Genomic DNA, 10,814 nt, shown 5'->3' with positions numbered 1-10,814 from the left:
CACAAGAAATGCATATAGTGCTCTCTGCCGGAAAGCAGACTGCACCAGGGTCTGATAATTGAGTCCCGATGCACTGGCTGCAAAACCTATAGTGGGATCGGGGATTGCTCGTGTTCTAGGCGTCTTCCGAGACTTCTTGCTCCTGTTTACTAGAGTCTTCTTCTCCTCGCTCATTATTCTTCCCTTCTCCTCATCTTTTGAAGCCCAGGGAAACTCGCTGACATGTTTATGGCGTGTACATGCGTTGTAGTGACTAGCGACGATTACGCGAAATTCGCCGCTGACTATCCAGTTGTAGCTTTGGATACAAAAGAGATAGGTGCCTCCACATAGGGTCCTTGGTGCCGCGCAAGTTAGAGGTGCATGTAGAGAGCGCTTTTGCTGCCTATGGCTTATTAACCTGTGTTTTAGATGTGCACTGATGTTACAGCAATAACGTTTTTGAAATAAATTTTACCTAAACAAGAAAAGAAACAAAAAGATTTCGTAATGAAACATGGTGTAATGTCGCCTCACGTCTGCTCTTAAGGTAAAACTTGAGCGCTTTCTAATTTTCATTTAAAAATTATATTTTACTCCCAGAAAGAAGTAGAAGCATCCAAAAATTTTATTATAATTTTAACCATTGGCACATAGTTGCGAGTAACAGAATCCACTGACTAGGCCATGAAGAGCGACCTTTCATAGGCCTGTTTCCTAATCTTCATAGGTCGGAGATAAGAGGGTGTGTTTATGTATATGCATGTTAGGTGTTCTTTCACATAATGGTGCACTTTATGTCCGCATGCTACTGTCAACTGTTTTTAATTTCAAACTGGCGATAGGCTGAAAACAAACTCTTTCATCAGAGCTTAAGTCTGGTTGTTTCAAGCAATTTTGTTTAAATATCACACATAATGGTGAAGGTCTATACATAAACATTCTTGTTGCTGGATTGCTCTAAATGAGTGTGAAAAATAAAAATGATTGTGGAGGCCACATCATCTGCTGATATATCCAGGACCTATTGAGCTGCGGCAAGAGCTGAAGGCGATAACTGTACAGGGAATAGAAACAAAATACTGCAGATTTGCATATTTAATCAAATGCGAAGTAGGTGCGTAACACTCCTTATCCCTGCTGTACTTTTCATGCATTTTACACTTTGTTATGAGGTTTTTGCGCCATTTAACTAGTAGAATGACGTTCCCACTTTATTCGTAACCGTTGTACTTCAGCCAGTCAAACCTGCACCGCAGTGCCAGACGGGCAGGCGTCATCCACTGCTACGCGAAGCAAACGCGCAGTCCAGCCGTGTCCTGAACTTTTCCTGCACCGTCTTCAGAAATGAGCGAAAACAGGCAGCCCCGCCGCGGTGGTGCAGTGGTAAGAGGCCCGACTATTGTGCCGGAGTACCTGAGTTCGATCCCGACCACGACGGCTGCGTTTTGATGGAGGCGATCGGAGAGGAATCTCGGGGTTGTGCGATGTCTGCGCATGGTAAAGATCCCCAGGTGATCGAAATTACTCCGCAGCCTTGCACTACGGCTCTTCTTTCTCTCTATTTACTTTCATTCGCCCTTGCCTCCCTTCCCTTACAGCGCGGGTCAGGTGTCGACAGAGCAAGTGTGACAAATACTGTGCCCTTCCCTTCCAGTGAGCCATTGTTGTTATTATAATTATTATTATTATTATTATTACAGGCACAACGTATTTCTTTACAATGTCCTTCCGAAAGGTCTGATGGTGGGATTAGGGGGGGAGAGAGAGAGAGAGGGAAGCGCGCTTGAAGGTGAGCTCCAGTTGAGGCTCGGAGGTGAGCTCAGTTAACCCTTTAACCAGCAGATCAACAATATTGTTGACCCACTCTAGGCGGCCACAAAATGCCTCTCCCTAAAATTTAGAACGTGTTCCTCCAAATTTAGCATTTTTATAAAGTAGCCTCTGAAATAAAGATGTATGAGTCGTCAATAGATGGCCGTAATGACCGTGTTCAACCTCAAAGTGCCGTCGTCGTCGTCTTCTTCGCGCGCGCCACGTTGGCAGAGTTCTGGCCTCAGCAGATGCCGATATCCGAAGTTAAGGGTGGCGACAATTTTATTTCTTTGTAGAGGCGTCTCTAAACGTGGCCCGTGCAGAATAGTATCACCTATTTCGCAGCAGAAGCGGCAGTGCCGGACGAAATAAATAGACTACAAAATTGTCGAGCTGCCAGAATAAGGTAAAAATTTACCGCCAATGATGTGCAGTCGGCTGTTTGTTTTTATTTCCACAATTGGTTTGAATGTGATACTGGACATGTAAATGAACACAGAAAACTTTGTTTAGAACTACCTTTGCGTTGCCGCTTGTGTGTGAGCTGCTCAAGGTCACTTTTCTTTTTTTTTGGGGAGGGGGGGCAGTTTATGGCGGGAATCTGAGTACTCGTGTTCATATAAAGGTGAAATAAGCTTCGCGGAACGTTAGCTTTTCATCACTTCACTTTTTTTTGGTTCTTGCCAGCAAGTAACGTACTTATCTTCCTGGAGCCATGGAAATAACGGTGTTTTATGGAAATCGTAGTCAACACAGGAGGTCAGAGGGCGCTGTGCTCTCTGCCATAAAAGTGTGTCAGGCTTCAAGTCCACCAAATGTGCACGTCTTTTTGCGCCTGAAAAGCGGCAACAACTGTTTTCTTCAATTACAGCTCAAATGGGACATGACTGACTCATGTCAGTGCGCCAGCTTTGTGCTCCTTATCTTGGCAGATGAACAAAATTGTAGACGTACTGTATTTTTTGAAATCCTTTTTCAAACGCATTCCCATTTTTTTGGATGCACATTTAGACTAACAAAAACTAATACAAACGAAGGAAAAAATTATGGCATCGCTTTATCTGGTCTTGCCAGTTAAAGGGTTAAGCTTCTTCACGACGCAGCGAGCAGCTCTGAGCCGAGATCCAGGGAGCACTACGCGTGAACGTCTGCTATCTGTGAACGCTGGGGAGTAACTGATGTGAAGGGAGATGCCGAAGTTGAGGACGCGTGAGCGACACACGACTGGTCACTCCGGAGTATAGTGAACTATACTCTGGAGTAACACACATTGTGCAACGCTGCCCAGTGACGGTCGCCACACCCTCAACACACACGTCCCTCTCTCACGGTCTTACTCCCTCACTGGGTGCATCTATTCGGCCGCTCCGCCCCCTCAGTGTTAAAGGGGGCATGAAACGGCTAGAAAGGTCACTGACAAATGTTTTCAATATGCAGAACAAATGCATCCGAGCATTCGTTCAAAGTAAAACTCATCGGAAAAAATCCAGCGATTTGTTATTTATTTTTAAAAACAGCCTTTTTTGAAATTCGCAGCTGGAGAAACTGCAGAAAGAACACGAGCTAGCCTTCTTCTCGCTGCGCGGTGAGCAAGCTGCGAAACCGACTGACTACGAAGGCCAGGTTGTTCGCCTGGAGCAGCAGATTGACAAGTACCAAACTCTGGCTGGCATTGAGGAACTGGCCCGAAAGGCTCGTGATCTGGATGCACCTCAGGCAGTCGCGGTGCCCCGACGGGCCCCCGTGTTGCAAGCTGTACCACAGCGGTCTTGGGAAGTCCAGACCACCCTCGTGTCCCTGCGGTCATGCGAGGCACAGACTGCCGCAATGGCAACCTGCGAAAAAGGGGTGCAGGCGCAGTGGAGGTTTGCTGTGGGCATGGTTCAGACGGACGAGGTGGAGCGCTCAACGCAAGAGTCTCAGGCGCAGGTCGACACCTGTCACCGGGAGTGCCAGACAGACGAAGTGCCCACTAGCAAAGAACCTAGTCCAACTTCAGTCTCTGTGACCAGCCCTGCTGCTGTGCAGCCCCCGCCTCCTCCCCCTCCGCCACCACCACCATCATCCTTTCCTTGCGCTCCACCGCCTCCTCCACCTCCTCCTCCTTCATCCTTTCTGGGTGGGGCTGCACCCCCGCCTCCTCCCTCTCCACCTCCTCCTCCGCCATCCATTCTGGGTGGGGCCGCACCCCCGCCTCCTCATCCTCCACCCCCTCCTCCCATGGGCATGGCGCCCCCACCACCACCACCACCTCCACGGCCTTTCCCAGCCATGTCCTCCATGCCCCCTCCTCCGCCCCCACCACCGCTGATGGCGCCTGTCCATGGCATGCCAGCTCCACCACCTCCTCGCCCACCAGGAATGGGGCCTGCACCGCTGCCAGCGCCCCCTGTGGGCGGCTGGCACAGCGCATATGCCATAGCCCGCAAGCAACCCGTGAACCCCAAGGCACTAATGAAGCCCCATATACTGGACGAGAATACAGGTGCCCGCACAGCAGCCAGAGAAAGCTCCCGAGAAGGAAAAAGACCACAAAACATTGTGGGAGTGTCTGGAGGAGACTCCTCCTACAGACTGGGATGAGTTTGCTAACATGTTCTCAAGACAGATCCAGGAGAAGAAGCCAACTGCCAAAACGAAAACCAACCAGAAGAAAGGGAAAGAGGTGGCGAAGCTCCTTGTCCAGAAGCGGTCACAAAATGTAGGCATTCTCATATCGAGCCTTCGTCTTGAAATCTCAGACGTCGGAAATGCTATCTACAACTTTGACACATCGATTGTAAGCCTGGAAACTCTGCAAGTTCTGTACGAAATTCGCCCCACGAGTGAGGAGCTCAATTTGATCCAAGACCATCTGGCCCTGAAGCCCGACATTCCCTTGGACAAGCCAGAGCGCTTTCTGCTCGATCTGTCTCGCATCCCCGAGTATGCCGACCGTGTGGGTTGCATTATCTTCCAGTCGACGTACACAGAATCCATCAGTAGTGTGGAACACAAGCTCAACAACCTCAAAATAACATGCGAGACGCTGCTGCACAACAAGGAGGTCCACAACATTCTGGGTCTTATATTGGCTCTCGGTAACTACATGAACGGAGGGAATAGGAGTCGTGGACAGGCTGATGGCTTTGGCCTCGAGATCTTGGCCAAGCTGAAGGACGTCAAGAGCAAGGACAACTCTTTAACTCTTCTTCACTACATTGTCAGAGTCTATATCAGCAAGTTCCAAGAGAGGGCGGACATCACCCGGGATGAGTTGAAATTTCCTCTGCCTGAGCCGAGCGACATGGAGCGGGCTGGGTTAGTCAGTTTCGATGACATCAGGGCAGATCTTAAGAAGCTTCACTCCCAGGTCGAAGGTTGCGAGACGAAGGTACAAAAAGTGCTGGCAAACTCCGACGCCGAACACCAGGAACCCTTCAAGGAGCAGATGAACATTTTCCTCAAGAAGGCTTACAACGAGCACAAGGAGCAAGAGGAGAACCTTGAGGAATGCCGGCTAAAATTCCTGGAGACCAAGGAGTACTTCAGTCTGCAGCCAAAGTCCAAGAACGAGTCCGAGTGGCCCAAGGAGTTCTTTGCACCGTGGGTGCCCTTCTGCAACGACTTCAAGAACATCTGGAAGAAAGAGGTGCAGCGCAAGATCAAGCTCGATTTTGAATCAGCAAGGAAGAAGGTGAAGGACCTGCAGGAGGCAATTGTTGACCTGGCAAGCGTCGTAAATATCAGTATTGCTCTCAACTGAAAATAAATCCTTATCAACTTCTTCGTGTCAAGATTCGGGCGAGATGATTGCTTATTCCACGCCCATGGCAGGTGCGTTCGCGACGCATGATAGTGGCTTTATAATATAAACAGCCAACGCAGCGGCGAGCTTGCAGCAGTCTTCACGATTTTGATTTGCAGGTGCAGGTGGCTTTCACGATCTTCCGAACATCTCCAAAAGCATGAGGAACCACAATACGAAATTACACACTCTGCAATAGCTAAAGCAAGGTGCTTACCTCTAGCCGCATGTCGTAGTCGACGCTCTTCATCTCGATCACGAATTTTGCGATTACATCGGACAGCCCCACGGCGCTGGAAATTTCTTCGCGAACGCCGTAAACGGGCTGAGAAGCATACATATCTTTGCCAAATTGCACACTGGTACCTTTGAAAGACTCTCATAGAAGCTGCCTCATTTGAATCCTGGAAGCAAGTGCTTCATAATGCGAGACCCGATATACAATTGGGCGCCGTAAACCGCACTGAAGAAGCCGCCACAAGCCACCAGCTAACGGCCACTTTGCTCTTCCACTAAGACCCAGTAACACTAGTCTCAACAATAAAGTTTTTTCTCTCTCACATCAACGTTTTCAATTCGCCTGAACCCGCGAAATAGCACGCGACTGCCGCTTCGTTCTGCCATTCTCGAAATACGCGCTGGAGGCGGAACAGACATAATGCGAACGGCTGTGCGGTAGGTAATGCTAGAGCTCCGGCAATGGTAGTGCCCTCATAACAGCGCACGTGGCGTATAGCATTAATAAAAGGGCATCGTAATTAGGCTTAATTATTCGTAATTAAAGATTGTGCAGGAATACTCACCTACATGTGGTCATGATGACCAGGCAGTTGAAAGCGTCTACGAACTGCGGAAAGGAAAGACGCCGTATCTTTACTAATAGGCGACTTCAATGCCAAGGTAGGGAAAAAGCAGACAGGAGACCAGGCAGTGTGTGACTTTGGTATTGGTCTACGAATAGCGGGCGGCAGTTATTAAGTTTGAAGAGTGCAATAACTCACGATTGATGAACATTTTCTTCAGCAAACCGGAAGTGGACATGAAAAATTCTTAACGGGGAGATTAATAATAAAATTGATTTGGTGTGTTCTAACCCCGCCATTATGCAGGATGTAGATGTAATCGGGAAAGTGCAACGCAGGGACCACAGGATGGTAAGGTCTGAACTTATTCTAAAGCTGCAGAAGGAACGAAACAGATTAGTAAGAAGTCCATCAATGCATTACTGGTGAGGGGGAGTGCAGAATAGTTCAGGATCTCGCTACAGAAAAGATATTAAGCTCTAACCGAGGATGACAGCATTAGCCTAGAAGCAATGTCCAATAATTTCGCAGATATCATCACTTAGTGCGCTTTAGAAGTAGGCAGTAGGATAGTTAGAGAGGATACCGGTAAGCTGTTTAAGGAGACGAAATAGTTATTTAGGACAAACCAAAGTAAGAAAGCTTCAAATTCAACAGACCAGATACATTTGGTAGAGATATCAAAGCTAATCCATGAGCCCAAATTATCCGAAGTAAGGAAGCATAACATGGAGAAAATTGATCATGCTGTAAAGAGTAGGGGAAACCTAAAGTTGATGAAGGAGAAAAGAGGCATAGGCAAAAATCAGGTGTATCCGCTGAGGGACAAGGCGGGCAATGTCAACACGAATATGGTCAAGATAGTCAAAGTTGCCAAGGGGTTCTATACTGTTCTCTGCCGTAGCCAGAGAGGTCAGGACAATAATGAGTTTGGCGGTAGGGAAAACCAATCAGACTTACCCGCAGTGACGAAGGACGTATTTGATTCAGTAGAAAGCTCGACGGTCATAAAGGCATTGCGAAATGAGGGTGTAGACGAGTCGTACGTGAAAGTGCTGGGTGATGTATATACTGGCTGTACAGCAACCGTAGTCCTGTTTTAAGAAGTAACAAAATTTTTATAAAGCAATGTGTTAGGCAAGGAGACACGATCTCCCCAGTACGATTCATAGCTTGAATGGAAGAAGTATCCATAGATTTTCAACGAGAGCAGTTAAGGGTAAGGGTAGATAGAAACTACTACAGTAATTGTCGATTTGCTGATGACATTGCCATGCAGTAACTCGGGAGAAATGCAAAGAATAATTCATGGCCTTTATACGAAAATTACAAAAGTTGGCTTAAAAATCAATCTGCAGAAGACTAAGGTAAGGTTCAACAGCCTCGGGAAGAAACAGCAGTTTACGTTAGGTAGCGAAGCACTGGAAATATTAGGCGAATATGTCTACTTAATACAGGTAGTAACCGCAGATCCGGACCTTGAAAGGGAAATAACAAGGAGAATAAGATTGGGACGCAGAGTATTTTTCTAGCACTCGCAGTTTATGACTAGCAGCTTTTCGGTATCGCTCAAGACGAACGTTTACATAGTTGCATATACATGTACTCACCTATAGGGCTAACACGTCGAGGTCAAGGGGGTTCTACTAAAGTTGAGGAATAAGCAGAGGGCTATGGAATGTAAAATGGTACGGGCAGTATTAAGAGATACGAAACCTGCAGAGTGGGTCAGAGAAATACCTCAAGTTACTGACATTTTAGTGCAAGTCAGGAAGAAATTTACATGAACAGGACATGTAGTGCAAGGTGTGTCTCATCGATTGACATGTATAGCGGCTATTGGCAAATTGATTTCGACAAAATATTGGTTGGTTGGTTGATTTGTGGGGTTTAAAGTCCGAAAGCGACTCAGTCTGTGAGAGACGCCCTAGTGGAGGACTCAGGAAATTTCGACCACCAGGGGTTTTTAACGTGCACTTGCATCGCACAGCACATAGGCGCCTTGCTTTTCGCCTCCATTGAAAAGCGGCCGCCGAGACCGGGATTTGATTCCGCGTCTTTGGGAGCAGTAGTCGAGCGCCGTAACCACTGCGCCACCCCGGCGGGATCATTTCGATGAAAGAGATCGCTAGATGACCGCATTCATCACACCGGACGGCCTATTCGGGTTCAATGTGATGCCATATGGCCTCTCACCAGCATCGTTTCAACGAGTAATGGAATTGTTCTGGCGGGCTTGAAGTGGCAGATTGGTCAGGTATACTTGGATGATGTCGTTGTCTTCTCCTGTAGCTTCGGAAACCACTAAAAAAGGTTTCGGACAGTGCTAGAAGCTATCAAGTCATCAGGGCTAAATTTGAAAGCAGAGAAGGGCCACTTTGCCTACGAGGAACTGCGATTCCTGGGTTTTATCATTAGCAAGGAAGGTGTTCGCTCATTCAGAGAAAACGATTGCGATCACGCACTTTCCACTTCCCGCCTACAAGAAAGCGTTACGCAGGTTCTTTGGGCTATGCGCTAATAATCGACAATTTGTCAGGAACTTTTCGCACATCGCCAAGCCGTTGACGCAGCTTACAAAGATTGACGTAGATTTTAAATTGGAAGGGAAGCAAGAAGAAGCCTTCGTCAAGCTTAAGCGCCGTCTACAGTCCCCTTCTGTCCTGGTCCACTTTGATGAAAACGTCGAAACTGAACTTCACTCCGACGTAACCGGTTTGGGCCTAGGCGCCGTTCTTGTTCTGAAGAGTGCAGGACAGGATTAAGTTATCGCCTATGCCAACCGTTCCCTTTCGAAAGCTGAAGCCAATTATTCGACAGCGGATAATGAATGTCTTCACATCATTTGGGTGACATAAAAATTTCGCCCCTATTTGTACGGACGACCATTCATGGTTATGACCGATCACCATGCTCTCTGCTGGCTCGCGAACTTAAAAGATCACTCCGAACGCCTTGCAGGATGGAGCCTAGCGTCTTCAAGAACTCGACGTCACAGTCGTCTATAAGTAGAGCTGCAAGCCCTTTGAAGCAGACTGCTTGTCACGAGCTCTCCTTGATGCGCCAGCGAAGTAACAAGGCGAAGATGCGTTCTTGTGACCGGTAACGCCAGCAGTTTTGTACAGCAGGAGCGTTTGGACCCTGAGTTAAAAGACCTTGCTGATTACCTCGAAGGAAAGATCGCTACCCCTCTTGCTGTGTTCCGGCATCATTTATTGTCGCTCGCCCTGTACAACGACGTCGTCGTTTATAACTGCGCAACCAACATAGAAGCACAGCTTCTTGTAGTACCCAAAGTCCTCTTACACGAGATTCTGCAGGCGGTGCACGATGAACCGACAGCAGGGCATCTCGGATTGGCGCGCACGTTACACATGATACAAGAAAATTATTACTGGTCGCGGTTGCCTGCCAACCTTGTTAAATATGTGTGACCGTGTGGTGAATGCCAGCGACGCAGAGCAACCCTGACGAGACCTGGTGGTTGGCTGAGCCCCATGCCGCCGCCGAGTAAACACTTTCAACAAATTGAGATGGACCTTCTAGGCCCCTTCCCAGCTTGATCACCAGTCACGCCGAAGCCAAAGCCGTGCCTAATGGTACCGTAGCACCAGTTGCTAAATTTTCCGTCGAAAGAAGTTTTCTGCGAGAAGGCGCTCCTGAGGTGATCATCACGGACAGAGGAACTGCATTTACGGCTGGGCTCACGCAGGTCATCTTGCACTACAGTCTAACGAGTCCGCTTAGGACAACTGCCTACCATCCCTAGGGCAATGGGCTTACGCAGCGCCCCAACAAAACGACCGCAGACATAATCACCATGTACGTGGACGCCGAACACAAGACCTGGGACCCCATCCTGCCGAACGAGATATTCACGTATAAGAAGACAGTCGAGGAGAAGGCGAGAGCGACTCCGTTCAAGCTTGTGCACGGCAGGGAGCCCACAACGACGCTCTACGCAGTGCTGCCGCACGTAACCAACGAGGACAACTTTGACATCGCCGCCTACCTGCCGCGTGTAGAGGAAGCCCGACGACTCCTACGGCTGCTTATTAAAGATCAACGGCGACATCAACACCTGGCGATATAACTTATGGCGATGCCGCGCAGAGTACAAGCCAGGAGACCAGTTATGTTTTTGAACTCTAATTTGCCGCCATGGGCTAAGCGAAAAGTTATTCGCACGATACTTTGGGCCATACAAAATACTTCGCTGCGTTGAATAACTCGGCTATCAAGTCATTCCTGACAGTACGAGAGCATCACAACGTCGGCAGACGCGCCCAGAAATTGTACATGTTGTTCGTCTGAAGCGTTATTACGCGCGTTGAATAATCCGTGGTGCTTAAACTTTGTAACTCTATAAATAAGTTGCTTTGTGTATTTTGGAACATCAAGGCGTTCAAGGCGTTGTATTTCAGGGAAGG

The 10,814-nt window shown here is 48.1% G+C and overlaps 1 pseudogene; it reads left to right on the top strand.

Annotated features, from left to right (window-relative positions):
* Positions 1–1,962: 1,962 nt before the first annotated feature.
* LOC146184480 (formin-2-like) lies at positions 1,963–5,539 on the top strand (annotated as a pseudogene).
* Positions 5,540–10,814: the final 5,275 nt, after the last annotated feature.

Source organism: Amblyomma maculatum, chromosome 7 (assembly GCF_055883805.1).
Source record: "Amblyomma maculatum isolate TAMU_Amacu chromosome 7, ASM5588380v1, whole genome shotgun sequence".
Lineage (NCBI taxonomy): Eukaryota > Metazoa > Arthropoda > Arachnida > Ixodida > Ixodidae > Amblyomma > Amblyomma maculatum.
This window is presented reverse-complemented; position numbering and strand designations above follow the sequence as displayed.